The sequence below is a fragment of the Nicotiana tabacum genome, chromosome 3 (assembly GCF_000715075.1).
Source record: "Nicotiana tabacum cultivar K326 chromosome 3, ASM71507v2, whole genome shotgun sequence".
NCBI classification, from domain to species: domain Eukaryota; kingdom Viridiplantae; phylum Streptophyta; class Magnoliopsida; order Solanales; family Solanaceae; genus Nicotiana; species Nicotiana tabacum.
Genome location: NC_134082.1, coordinates 99027713 through 99040034, shown reverse-complemented (window position 1 = coordinate 99040034; position 12322 = coordinate 99027713).

Below are 12322 nucleotides of genomic sequence, written 5' to 3'. Positions count from 1 at the left end.
AAATCTAGAGTGAGTGCCAACATCTGACAGCAAGCACTTGTGTGATGGATATAACAAAAGGGGAAGTTGCCCCAGGGTATCACGCTTGGTTCAGAGGCGACCTGTCTTGCGAAAGACCAGCTAAGAGACCGCATCTCAAAGATTTTGTGGAATCATCCCAAGGGCAATGGAACTGGTTAGCAAAAGAAAAGGGGTATCGGGCAGAGATCTGTGATAAGCTACAAATTGACAGTCTGAAATTCAATAACAGCATACAAATCGCGGCGGATCGAAGCGAAAAGAATAAATTGGTCCAAGAGAATGAAGAACTTAAGGCCCAAATCCAAAAATTGAGATTGTCTCTTGATGAACAACCCAGAAGTCGATCAGACCAGCAGTTGATTAAGGGTTTAAAAGGAGAAGTCGCAGAATGGCGAGATGGTTTAGAAGAATCGGGAAAGATTATGGCAAAGCTCGAGGCACAGTGGGGAATAAGAGTAGAGAAGCATCGCCGATACTTGAACCAATCGAAATGCGACCACGAGAAAACGGTTGCCAAAATGAAGAGAGAGATGGCTATGCTTGAGATCAAAGCAGCTAATCAGGCCAAGGATTTCCAAATTGAGAGCAGATACTGGTACGACTCATTAGCCCAAATGAAGTTAGAAGTACGGCGACTGAAGAATCAGCATATACAGGATTCTCAGGTATTCAAGATATATAGCGATCAGATAAAACGCCTACTCATAGAGAAGAAGCAAACCAGAGATAGGATCAAGGCCATTGCCCATGCCATCACCAGACGATGCCTACGATGTGAGGACATGACCAATGTTACCGTCCTCTCGGCAGTGATGGGTTATGTCAAACAGACCATGCATGAGCTGGAGCAGCTTGAGAGGGATCTCACACCTAGGACCGCGGCGAGGCCGAATGATGCCCCGCGGGCACCAATTTTCAAAACCATAATGTACTCATAAGTCGAGTCTGTATCTTAGCATCTTCGGCCTGTTTTCCCATCAGTTTGTTTTAGTCTACGTTGAGTCTAGGTTTATTTTCAAGGTTTGCTCTTTCTTTTGCAAAATGTAGTTTGTAATAGACCGTTTCAACAATAAAAGACATGTTTCTTTAACGCTCATTTGTGTTCTTGAACTACGTAATGATCTGATTCACGTGGTATCGTGATACGTAGGCAATCCTCATCGGATCCGGTCGCATTTTTTACCGCAAAATAAAAAAACACAAGAGAAAAACAAAGAAAAGAAAAAGAGAGAAATGATTAAAAAAAAGAAAAAAAAATGAAAAAAATAATAAAAGCCTAAAAGAATGCCGGAATGACACATGCTTTCGTCGCAAACATGTAGGAATCCATTTAACTGTATAGGTGCATCATGCCCCAACGTGAGGTTGCTTATCTGTTATTTAATTCGAATTAACCGTTCGTTTGTGATTAAGTTTATTCCAGGTTTTTGGAAAAGGCGTTTGGTTTGGTGAAAGTATGGCCTCACACTCATACTTCACGAGGTCAAAAGGGAGTGTTCTATTACCTATTGTTAAGACAGGAGGCAGTGCTCACACTTACTTCACAAGGTCAAAAGGAAGTGTAGAAATGTCTTCAGAGATTCCGTTGCCAACAATCCCTGTTTCCGAGGAAAGTTCGATCTCGGCTGTCCTCACACCCGAGTCCGCAACTGCGGAGGAAAATAAAATCCTACGGCTCCGCATGTTGGAAATGCTGGACGACTGGAATAATGGGAAAGAGCCGCCAAGTGTCGTCCCCGGATTCCCTGAGTTATTCTCCAGGTCAAGCGGGACTTCTAATGTCCCCATAAATTATCCTGCTACCCCATTCGGGTACCCAGCCACTTCATCCTTCTCTGCTGGATCGCCTTCTGAGCCTCATCCCCGAATGTCAGCCACCGATGCAAGCACGAACATCTTTACTGCACTGCTCTGCCCGATTACGGCACAGCCTGCTACGTACAACCCAAGCTTTGACTCATCCTCCTTTACATTCCAAGCACCCTCCTTCTCAATGGAACCAACTAGGTTCGCTACCAGCACTAATCCTCCACCGCCTCAGTGCGAGCTTGTACCCGGGTAGGATCAGAACCCCAGAATTGCAGAACAAAATGAGATGGCCAAAAGAATGAGAAGCCTTGAACAGAGTTTGAAGAATATGCAAGGTTTGAGCGGACAGAAGAGCGTCTCTTACGCCGACCTATGCATATTCCCTCACGTACACCTACCAGTGGGTTTCAAGACCCCAAAGTTTGAGAAGTACGACGGGCACGGTGACCCCATTGCTCACCTAAAGAAATATTGCAACCAATTAAGGGGAGCCGGCGGAAAAGAGGAATTGCTAATGGCATATTTCGGGGAAAGTCTGATAGGAATAGCCTCGGAATGGTACATGGACCAGGACATGTCCCGATGGCATGTCTGGGATGATCTCGCTAGAGATTTTGTGAGACAATTCCAGTATAACATCGACATCGCACCAGACCGAAATTCTCTGTCGAACTTGAAAAAGAAACCTTCAGAAAGCTTCAGAGAGTATGCTATTAAGTGGCGCGAGCAGGCGTCGAGGGTGAAGCCTCCCATGGATGAAGCGGAAATGGTCACTACCTTTCTCCAGGCTCAAGAGTCTGACTATTTCCAAAACATGATGTCAGCCATGGGAAATCCGTTTGCAGAAGCAATTAAGATTGGAGAGATGGTGGAGAATGGTCTGAAAACGGGTAGGATTTTGAGTCAAGTAGCCATAAGGGCGACCTCCCAAGCCGTCCAAAGCGGGTCCGGAGGAATGGCAAGAGGGAAGAAGAAGGAAGAAACGACCATGGCAGCTTCGGGAACAAGGGAATATCGTGATCTCCGACCCCGTTTTCCGGAAAGAACCCCACAACACTACTACCCCCACTCAAATCTGGCATATGCTCATCAACCCTATATGGTCACGAATGCCCAGCCTTATGTCCATCCGCCGCAACAAGCCAACCGAGGCCAAGCTCCACTTCCTAGAAATCAGCCTCCTTACCGCAACCACTATAACCCACAACCTCCGCAGAATAACTTCCGCCCTCAGGAGCCACCTAGAAGGCAGACTTTCACGCCCATCGATGAACCATACTCTACTTTGTTCCGGAAGCTAGTCCAGTTGGGTTTCCTGCAACCAGTCCCTCAAACAAGGCAAAACCCGACGTCACCTTCTTACAAAGCTGGAGTCAGATGCACCTATCATTCAGGGGCCGAGGGGCACGATACAAATGACTGCTGGTCGTTGAAAAGAGTGGTCGAGAATTTAATAGAGCAAGGGAAAATAGTGCTAAGGGACGAGGAGGTCCCAAATGTGACTAACAATCCATTACCTGCTCATAATAACGGGCCGCTGATCGGGATGATTTGCGAAGACAAAGAATTTAACCCCGCTTTGAAAGCTATAATCGCCATTGTCGACGCAGGGAAAAAGCCTGAAACTACCCAGAAACCAGAAAAAGGGGAAAAGGCCAATACTGCAAAGTGCGAGCCCAAAAAGAAGGTGGAAAAGAAAGCGGTACCGGTAAAGAATGGAGTTCTTTACATCCCACGAGGTCGAGCAGAGAAGCCGCAGAACTTCGAGGTCAAAAAGGCAAAACCTATGTACGTACCAAAAGGGGCCTATGTGGTCCGGGGGACGATTCAACCACCTCGGCTGAATGAGCCAGTGGTTATCGGACGCATGCCACAAAAGCCGATGACCAACCCGTCCACAGTGTCGTGGAATTATCAAAGGATGTTGGTAATGTACAAAGGTAAAGAAGTCACGGGGGAATTTCCGGAAAATACTTTCATTGGAAGGCATTCAAACACCCAAGAGCTGAACAACGCCACACGAAGGCGCTTCCCACCAAAGAAGCCTGTAAGCGTTGAAGAAGCGGAATTGTTCTTCCAACAAATGAAAATGCCGGATTACGAAGTGATTGATCAACTGCGCAAGTGCCCCAAGCAAGTGTCCATGCTATCATTGTTGATGAGGTCGGCTGAGCATCAAAAGATCTTACTGAAAACCCTGAATGAAGCATACGTGCCAGTTGAAACCTCAGCTGAACAACTGGAACGGATGACAGAAAGGTTTTTCGCCGTTAACCAAATCTCTTTCAACAAGAATGACTTACCTCCAGAAGGAGCAGCTCACAACAAAGCTCTGCATCTAACAGTTAAATGCGAGGACTACTATGTCAAGAGGGTGATGTTGGATGGAGGCTCAGGTGTTGACATTTGCCCGCTCTCCACGCTACAAAGAATGGAAATTGGGACCGGAAGAATCCGACCCAATAATGTTTGTGTAAGGGATTTTGACGGCATCAAGAGAGATACCATGGGGGAAATAGACCTGTTGTTGGTCATAGGACCAGTCGAGTTTGAAGTGACCTTCCAGGTGCTCGACATGGATACATCCTACAATTTTCTCCTCGGCAGACCTTGGATCCATGCGGCAGGAGCTGTGCCTTCCACTCTTCACCAGATGGTGAAGTTTGAGTACGAAGACCGAGAGATCGTGGTCCATGGAGAAGACGAGCATTCTATTTATCGGGACCCATCCATCCCATATCTTGAACCAAGAGAAGGGAGCGAACATACGGTCTATGAAGCTTTCGAGATTGTACTAGCAGAGCATCATGAAGAGGGAATACCCTGCCCCCAGCCTTTCTTGCCTAACGCCTCGGTTATGGTGGCCAAAGAGATGATCCGACACGGATTTAGGCCAGGGAAAGGGCTTGGACGAACCCTGCAGGGAATAACAGAACCCATCACCTTGCCGACCACCAAGAAACCTTTTGGACTAGGTTTCAAACCCACTCCAGGAGATGAAGAGTAGGCAAAGAAAAGGAAAAATGAGGGTTGGAAGTTACCTCGACCATTGCCGGATTTATATGAAACTTTCATCAGGCTAAGATACACCGAAGAAGAAGACGATGAGGTATTCACGGCTGAGGAAATCGAGGAGATATGTGGGGCAATGAGAGAAATGCTCTACGAGACTCACATGGTTCAACCAGGTGAAGGCACAAGCACTGCTGAGATGCTGTACGTGAGACCGAACGCTAAACTTCGAAACTGGGAGGCCACGCCATTCCCGACTAGACGGAAGTCTGGGTAGACCTGTCCTGCCACCTTTCCTGTGTCACAAGTTATCTCCAGGACATAACTTGAACGTTTTCTTCCTTTCAATTATTGTTTTGAATTTCTAAGTTGTAAACATTGTTGTCTTCCAACTTCCCAAAGAAAATGAAAAAAATCGTCATTTGCTTTCCCATTTTTTTCCTTTGTTCTGATTTTTGTTATTCTTCCTTTTATCTTTCCTTTCAGTTATAATAATGCGGCTTTAAATATGACATGCTTGCGGACTTCACGCCCAGATCACAACGAGCTATTTAACTGTGAATTAATGAACCCAGAACCGGAATATGATGAAGAAGAAGCTTTTAGGGAAATAAACCGAGAGTTGGAACATTTTGAGAATAAACCTAAGCCAAATTTGAATGACACTGAACCGGTTAATTTAGGAACTCCTGAAGAAATCCGGGAGACCAAAATAAGCATTCACACGGACAAGAAAACGCGAGATGCGATAATTCAACTTCTTTTTGAATTTAAAGACGTGTTTGCTTGGTCATATGATGACATGCCGGGACTAGGTGTTGATCTAGTGGTTCATAAATTGCCGATTCATCCTGATTGTCCTCCAGTTCAACAAAAGCAACGAAAGTTCAAAACTGAGGTCAGTGACAAGATTAAAGAGGAGATCACCAAACAACTGAAAACGGGAGTGATTCGGGTAGTCCAGTATACAACATGGTTGGCAAATGTGGTTCAAGTACCGAAAAAGGACGGGAAAACTCGGGTATGTGTAGATTACCGAGATCTGAATAGAGCAAGCCCTAAAGATAATTTCCCACTGCCCAACATCCACATCCTCGTTGATAATTGCGCCAAACACGAGATACAGTCTTTCGTAGATTGTTACGCTGGGTATCATCAGGTATTAATGGATGAAGAGGACGCCGAGAAAACTGCATTCACCATGCCTTGGGGCACCTACTGTTATCGGGTCATGCCATTTGGTTTGAAGAATGCTGGGGCTACTTACATGAGTGCCATGACTGCCATTTTTCATGACATGATGCATCAGGAAATAGAAGTGTACGTGGACGACATGATAGTCAAGTCCAGGACGCAGGATAATCACATCCAAGACTTGAGGAAGTTCTTCGGGAGATTAAGGAAGTATGACTTGAAGCTGAACCCAACCAAATGTGCTTTCGGAGTTCCATCGGGCAAGCTTTTGGGCTTTATAGTGAGCAGGAGAGGTATCGAATTAGATCCAACTAAGATAAAATCTATCAGAGATCTACCTCCCCCGAGAACAAAGAAAGACATGATGAGTTTGTTGGGCAGATTGAACTACATCAGTCGATTTATTGCCCAGCTGACAAGCACGTGTGAGCCCATATTCAAGCTGTTAAGGAAAGATGCGACAATCAAATGGACAACTGAGTGTCAAGAAGCCTTTGATAAAGTCAAAGAATACCTTTCGAATCCCCCAGTTTTGGTCCCGCCAGAGCCAGGAAGACCACTGTTCTTGTATCTGACAATCTTGGAGAACTTTTTCGGTTGCGTCCTCGGGCAACATGACATAACCGGAAAGAAAGAACAAGCGATCTACTACTTGAGCAAGAAATTCACCGGCTACGAGGCCAAGTATACTCTGCTGGAAAGAACATGTTGCGCTCTGACATGGGTTGCTCAAAAGCTGAGACATTATCTTCAAACTCACACTACCTTCCTCATAAGCAGGTTGGATCCTTTGAAGTATATATTTCAGAAACCGATGCCTACTTGAAGATTGGCTAAGTGGCAGATCTTGCTTACTGAATTCGACATAGTCTATGTCACTCGCACGACAATGAAAGCCCAGGCGCTAGCGGATCATTTGGCCGAAAATCCAGTCGATGAAGAATACCAGCCATTGAGTACCTACTTTCCAGATGAGGAAGTAAACACCGTAGAAGTGGTCTTGGAGGACGCTCCTGTTTGGAAGATGTTCTTTGATGGAGCTGTAAACGCCAAAGGTGTAGGGATTGGGGCAATTTTGATTTCGCCTTCTGGTCAGCATTATCCCGCCACAGCTAGACTGCGTTTCTTTTGCACAAACAATACAGCTGAGTATGAAGCCTGCATTATGGGCATGCATATGGCGATCGATCAGGATGTCGAAGACTTACTGATTATGGGATATTCTGACTTGATTATCCGGCAAGCCCAAGGTGAATGGGAAACTCGGGATGTCAAACTTATCCCTTACCGACAGCACGTGGCGGACCTCGACAAGCGTTTTAAAACAATAGAGTTCAGGTATATCCCGAGGTGTCACAATGAACTAGCGGATGCACTTGCTACTCTGGCTTCAATGCTACCCTACCCGGGCAACGCCCACGTCGATCTTTTGGAAATCCAAATCAGGGAAAGACACGGTTACTGCAATGTAATCGAGGCGGGATCAAATATGCGGCCTTGGTACCATGATATCAAGAGGTTCCTGAAGACGCAAGAATACCCCGAGCATGCTACTGGAGATCAAAAGAGAACCATTAGGCGGCATGCAAGTGGTTTCTTTCTGAGCGGTGAATTGTTGTTCAAGAGGACCCCGGATCTCAATCTACTAAGATGTGTCGACGCCGAGGAGGCGAGAAAGATCATGCACGAAGTACACGCAGGTGTGTGCGGACCTCACATGAACAGGTATGTCTTAGCGAAGAAAATCCTTCGAGCAGGTTATTACTGGATGACCATGGAAAAGGACTGCTTTAGCTTCGTTCGGAAGTGTCATCAGTGTCAGGTGCACGGTGATTTGATTCATGCACCTCCCACGGAACTGCATTCCATGTCTGCACCTTGGCCATTTGTCGCCTGGGGCATGGACGTCATTGGACCAATCGAGCCAAAGGCTTCAAATGGACACAGATTTATACTGGTTGCCATCGACTACTTCACAAAATGGGTAGAGGCTGTCACTCTCAAGTCGGTCACTAAAAAAGCTGTAGTGGATTTTGTACACTCAAATCTTATCTGTCGTTTCGGTATTCCTGCGACTATCATTACAGATAACGCAGCAAACTTGAACAGTCACTTGATGGGAGATGTATGCGAGCAATTCAAAATAACGCATAGGAATTCTACTCCTTATCGGCCGAAGGCCAATGGTGCTGTGGAAGCGGCGAACAAAAACATCAAGAAGATTTTGAGGAAAACGATCCAAAGTTCCCGACAGTGGCACGAGCAGTTACCATTTGCATTGTTGGGATATCGTACTACGGTACGCACGTCAGTAGGAGCAACTCCTTATCTTTTAGTTTATGGGACCGAGGCTGTGATACCAGCAGAAGTAGAAATCCCTTCGCTTCGAACCATTGTTGAAGCAGAAATCGAAGACATCGAGTGGGTCAAGACTCGATTAGAGCAATTAACTTTGATCGATGAAAAGCGAATGGCCGCGGTTTGTCACGGACAATTGTACCAACGAAGAATGGCCCGTGCTTACAACAAGAAAGTCCGACCCAGGAATTTCGAAGTAGGTCAGCTGGTACTGAGGCGTATTCTGCCACATCACCAGGAAGCAAAAGGGAAATTTGCTCCAAATTAGAAAGGCCCATACATCATCAGGAAAATATTGCCGAGAGGAGTGTTGTATCTTGGTGATATCGAAGGAAATGACCCCGAAACAGCAGTAAATGCAGATGCAGTCAAGAGATACTACGTCTGAGTGACGCCTCGGCGATCCTGACACATTTGAAATGCTGAAGGTTTTTATTCCCACTACCAACTCTCTCTACAAGCCTTTGAGCCGCTTACAAAAAAAAACATTGATTGAGGCCTGAACTACGTTTGACTTGATTCCGAAAGGATACGTAGGCAGCCTCTCTCTGAGGTTCAGTCACACCAACAATAAAATCCCATTTACCCTGAAATTGAAATCGGGGCACGCCAAGTGGTTTAGGAATTAGATCATCTACTTTTCTTTGCCAAGCACAAGCCTTTCAGATCAATCACCAAGGTAACGGGGAGCCAAAAATGGCACAAATGGAGACCGTTACACTGTAAATTGAGAGAAATAAAATGAGAGAGTTTCGTCGGTGAAAACCTTCGGGCACCGTGAGGCGACGGGAGTAGAGAAACCAAAATGAGAGAGCTTGTTTAGTAAAAAAAAAAACTCGCAAAGAGTGCTATCAAGCGATGACAGGAAGAGAAATGAGAGAGGTCAGCCAGCGAAAACCCGCAAAGGGCGCTGTTGGCCAAAAGAATGACTCCACCCAAGGAGGTCTCGGCAAAGTTCCACCGGTTTGGAATCACAAATCCGTTTTGGTTCAGGGAAACGCAAGTTCATTGAAGGTCAGGCGTCCAGTCCAAAGAGCATGTCATGTCCATTTAAAGCCAGCATTGTCTTCCTCAGATAAGTCTTTCTCGTCCCGAAAGGGACACTCCTTTTCTGAAATTTGCTTTCTCCTTTCTTTGTTTTTCTTCGAATCCCTTTCATGTTTAACCCCAAGTTCCAGATATACCGGAAAGGACAGGTGGCAGGTTTGGTTTCATGGAATTCCGTTTCATGAAGGAAAGCACCTCGTTTCGTTGGTATATTTGTCCAAACCTGATGAATCATGATGATTGACTGCGTTCGAAGTAAAGACGAAAGAGAGAAATTTCCCCAGCAAGTCCACCTCGTACAAATCCCCACAGGGCTTCCCTTTGTACAAATCCGCACAAAGAATCCACTGCGTAAATGTTCCCCAAAGAGTCTGCCCCAGCGAAATCCACACAGATTTTCTCTCTTGTACAGATCCTCACAAGGTCTTCCCTTTGTTAATACTAATAAAAAAAAAAGAAAAGAAGGATTTCCCCAGCAAATCCCCAGCGAGTCCCTTTGTAAAAATTCCCCAGCGAGCTTACCCCAACAAATCCTGGAAAGTCCGCTTTGAAACAAATCCCTAAGCATGTCCCCGTTGTACAAAAATCCACACAAAGAATCCACTTTGTAAATATTCCCCCACAGAGTTTCCCTTTGTACAAATCCCCACAGAATACCTCCAATAAAATCCCCGTTGAGAATCTCCAAGCAAAACGGGACACACACCCAAAAAAAAAAGAGCCTTACAAGGCAAATCATCACGGAATTTGGAAATACAAGCCTGAGCAGTCCAAACGGGTTTCGCCATTTGAATCCAATCAATAGCAGGATTTCTCAACAGAGATAAGGACGCAACAAAGCAATGGGAACAATCAAGGTCACCGAACCAACCGCCATTTCCGAACTAACAATTGTTCTTTTTTTGAGAAGTTGAAACAGGTATAATCCAAGACAACCGTGCAAGAAGCAGGTGTCACCCAACGAAGAAGGTACTTGAGTACAAGAAACAGTTTGGCAATAAGGAATTCACTCGAAAGGTAAGTTTCCAAGAAATTCCCTTTTATCTTCTACTAAAACAAGAAAATTCAAAAAAGGAGGTCAGTTGGTATCCTCGAACTTTGTCCCCAGCCAGTCAGCATTAGGGTTTTAAACCCTAAACTGAACTTTTTCCTTCAGTCAGCATTAGGGTTTTAAACCCTAAACTGAACTTTTTCCTTTAGTCAGCATTAGAGTTTTAAACCCTAAACTGAACTTTTTCCTTTAGTCAGCATTAGGGTTTTAAACCCTAAACTGAACACTTTCCTTTAGTCAGCATTAGGGTTTTAAACCCTAAACTGAACTCTTTCCTTTAGTCAGCATTAGGGTTTTAAACCCTAAACTAAACTTTTTCCATTCAGTCAGCATTAGGGTTTTAAACCCTAAACTGAACTCTTTCCTTTAGTCAGCATTAGGGTTTTAAACCCTAAACTGAACTCTTTCCTTTAGTCAGCATTAGGGTTTTAAACCCTAAACTGAACTTTTTCCCTTCAGTTAGCATTAGGGTATTAAACCCTAAACTGAACTTTTCCTTTCAGTCAGCATTAGGGTTTTAAACCCTAAACTGAAATCTTTTCCATTCAGTCAGCATTAGGGTTTTAAACCCTAAACTGAACTTTTTCATTTAATCAACATTAGGGTTTTAAACCCTAAACTGAACTTTTTCCTTTAGTCAGCATTAGGGTTTTAAACCCTAAACTGAACTTTTCCTTTAGTCAGCATTAGAGTTTTAAACCCTAAACTGAAATCTTTTCCATTCAGTCAACATTAGGGTTTTAAACCCTAAACTGAACTTTTTCCTTTAATCAGCATTAGGGTTTTAAACCCTAAACTGAACTTTTTCCTTTAGTCAGCATTAGGGTTTTAAACCCTAAACTGAACTTTTCCTTTCAGTCAGCATTAGGGTTTTAAACCCTAAACTAAACTTTTCCTTTAGTCAGCATTAGGGTTTTAAACCCTAAACTAAACTTTTCCTTTAGTCAGCATTAGGGTTTTAAACCCTAAACTGAACTTTTCCTTTAGTCAGCATTAGGGTTTTAAATCCTAAACTGAACTTTTTCCCTTTAGTCAGCATTAGGGTTTTAAACCCTAAACTGAACTTTTCCCATTTAGTCAGCATTAGGGTTTTAAACCCTAAACTGAACTTTTCCAGCCAGTCAGCATTAGGGTTTTAAACCCTAAATTGAAATTTTTTCATTCAATTAGCATTAGGGTTTTAAACCCTAAACTGAACTTTTTCCTTTAGTCAGCATTAGGGTTTTAAACCCTAAACTGAACTTTTCCAGCCAGTCAGCATTAGGGTTTTAAACCCTAAACTGAACTTTTTCTTCAAACAGTATTAGGGTTTTAAACCCTAAACTGAACTTTTTCCATTCAGTCAGCATTAGGGTTTTAAAACCTGAACTGAACTTTTTCCATTCAGTCAGCATTAGAGTTTTAAACCCTAAACTGAACTTTTTCCTTTAATTAGCATTAGGGTTTTAAACCCTGAACTGAACTTTTTTATTCAGTCAGCATTAGGGTTTTAAACTCTGAACTGAACTTTTCAGGCCAGTCAGCATTAGGGTTTTAAACCCTAAATTGAACTTTTCCAGCCAGTCAGCATTAGGGTTTTAAACCCTAAACTGAAATTTTTCCATTAAGTCAGTATTAGGGTTTTAAACTTTAAACTGAACTCTTTCCTTCAGTCAGCATTAGGGTTTTAAACCCTAAACTGAACTCCTTCCATTTAGTCAGCATTAGGGTTTTAAACCCTAAACTGAACTTTTTTCCTTCAGTCAGTATTAGGGTTTTAAACCCTGAACTGAACTCCTTCCATTTAGTCAGCATTAGGGTTTTAAACCTTAAACTGAACTTTTTTCCTTC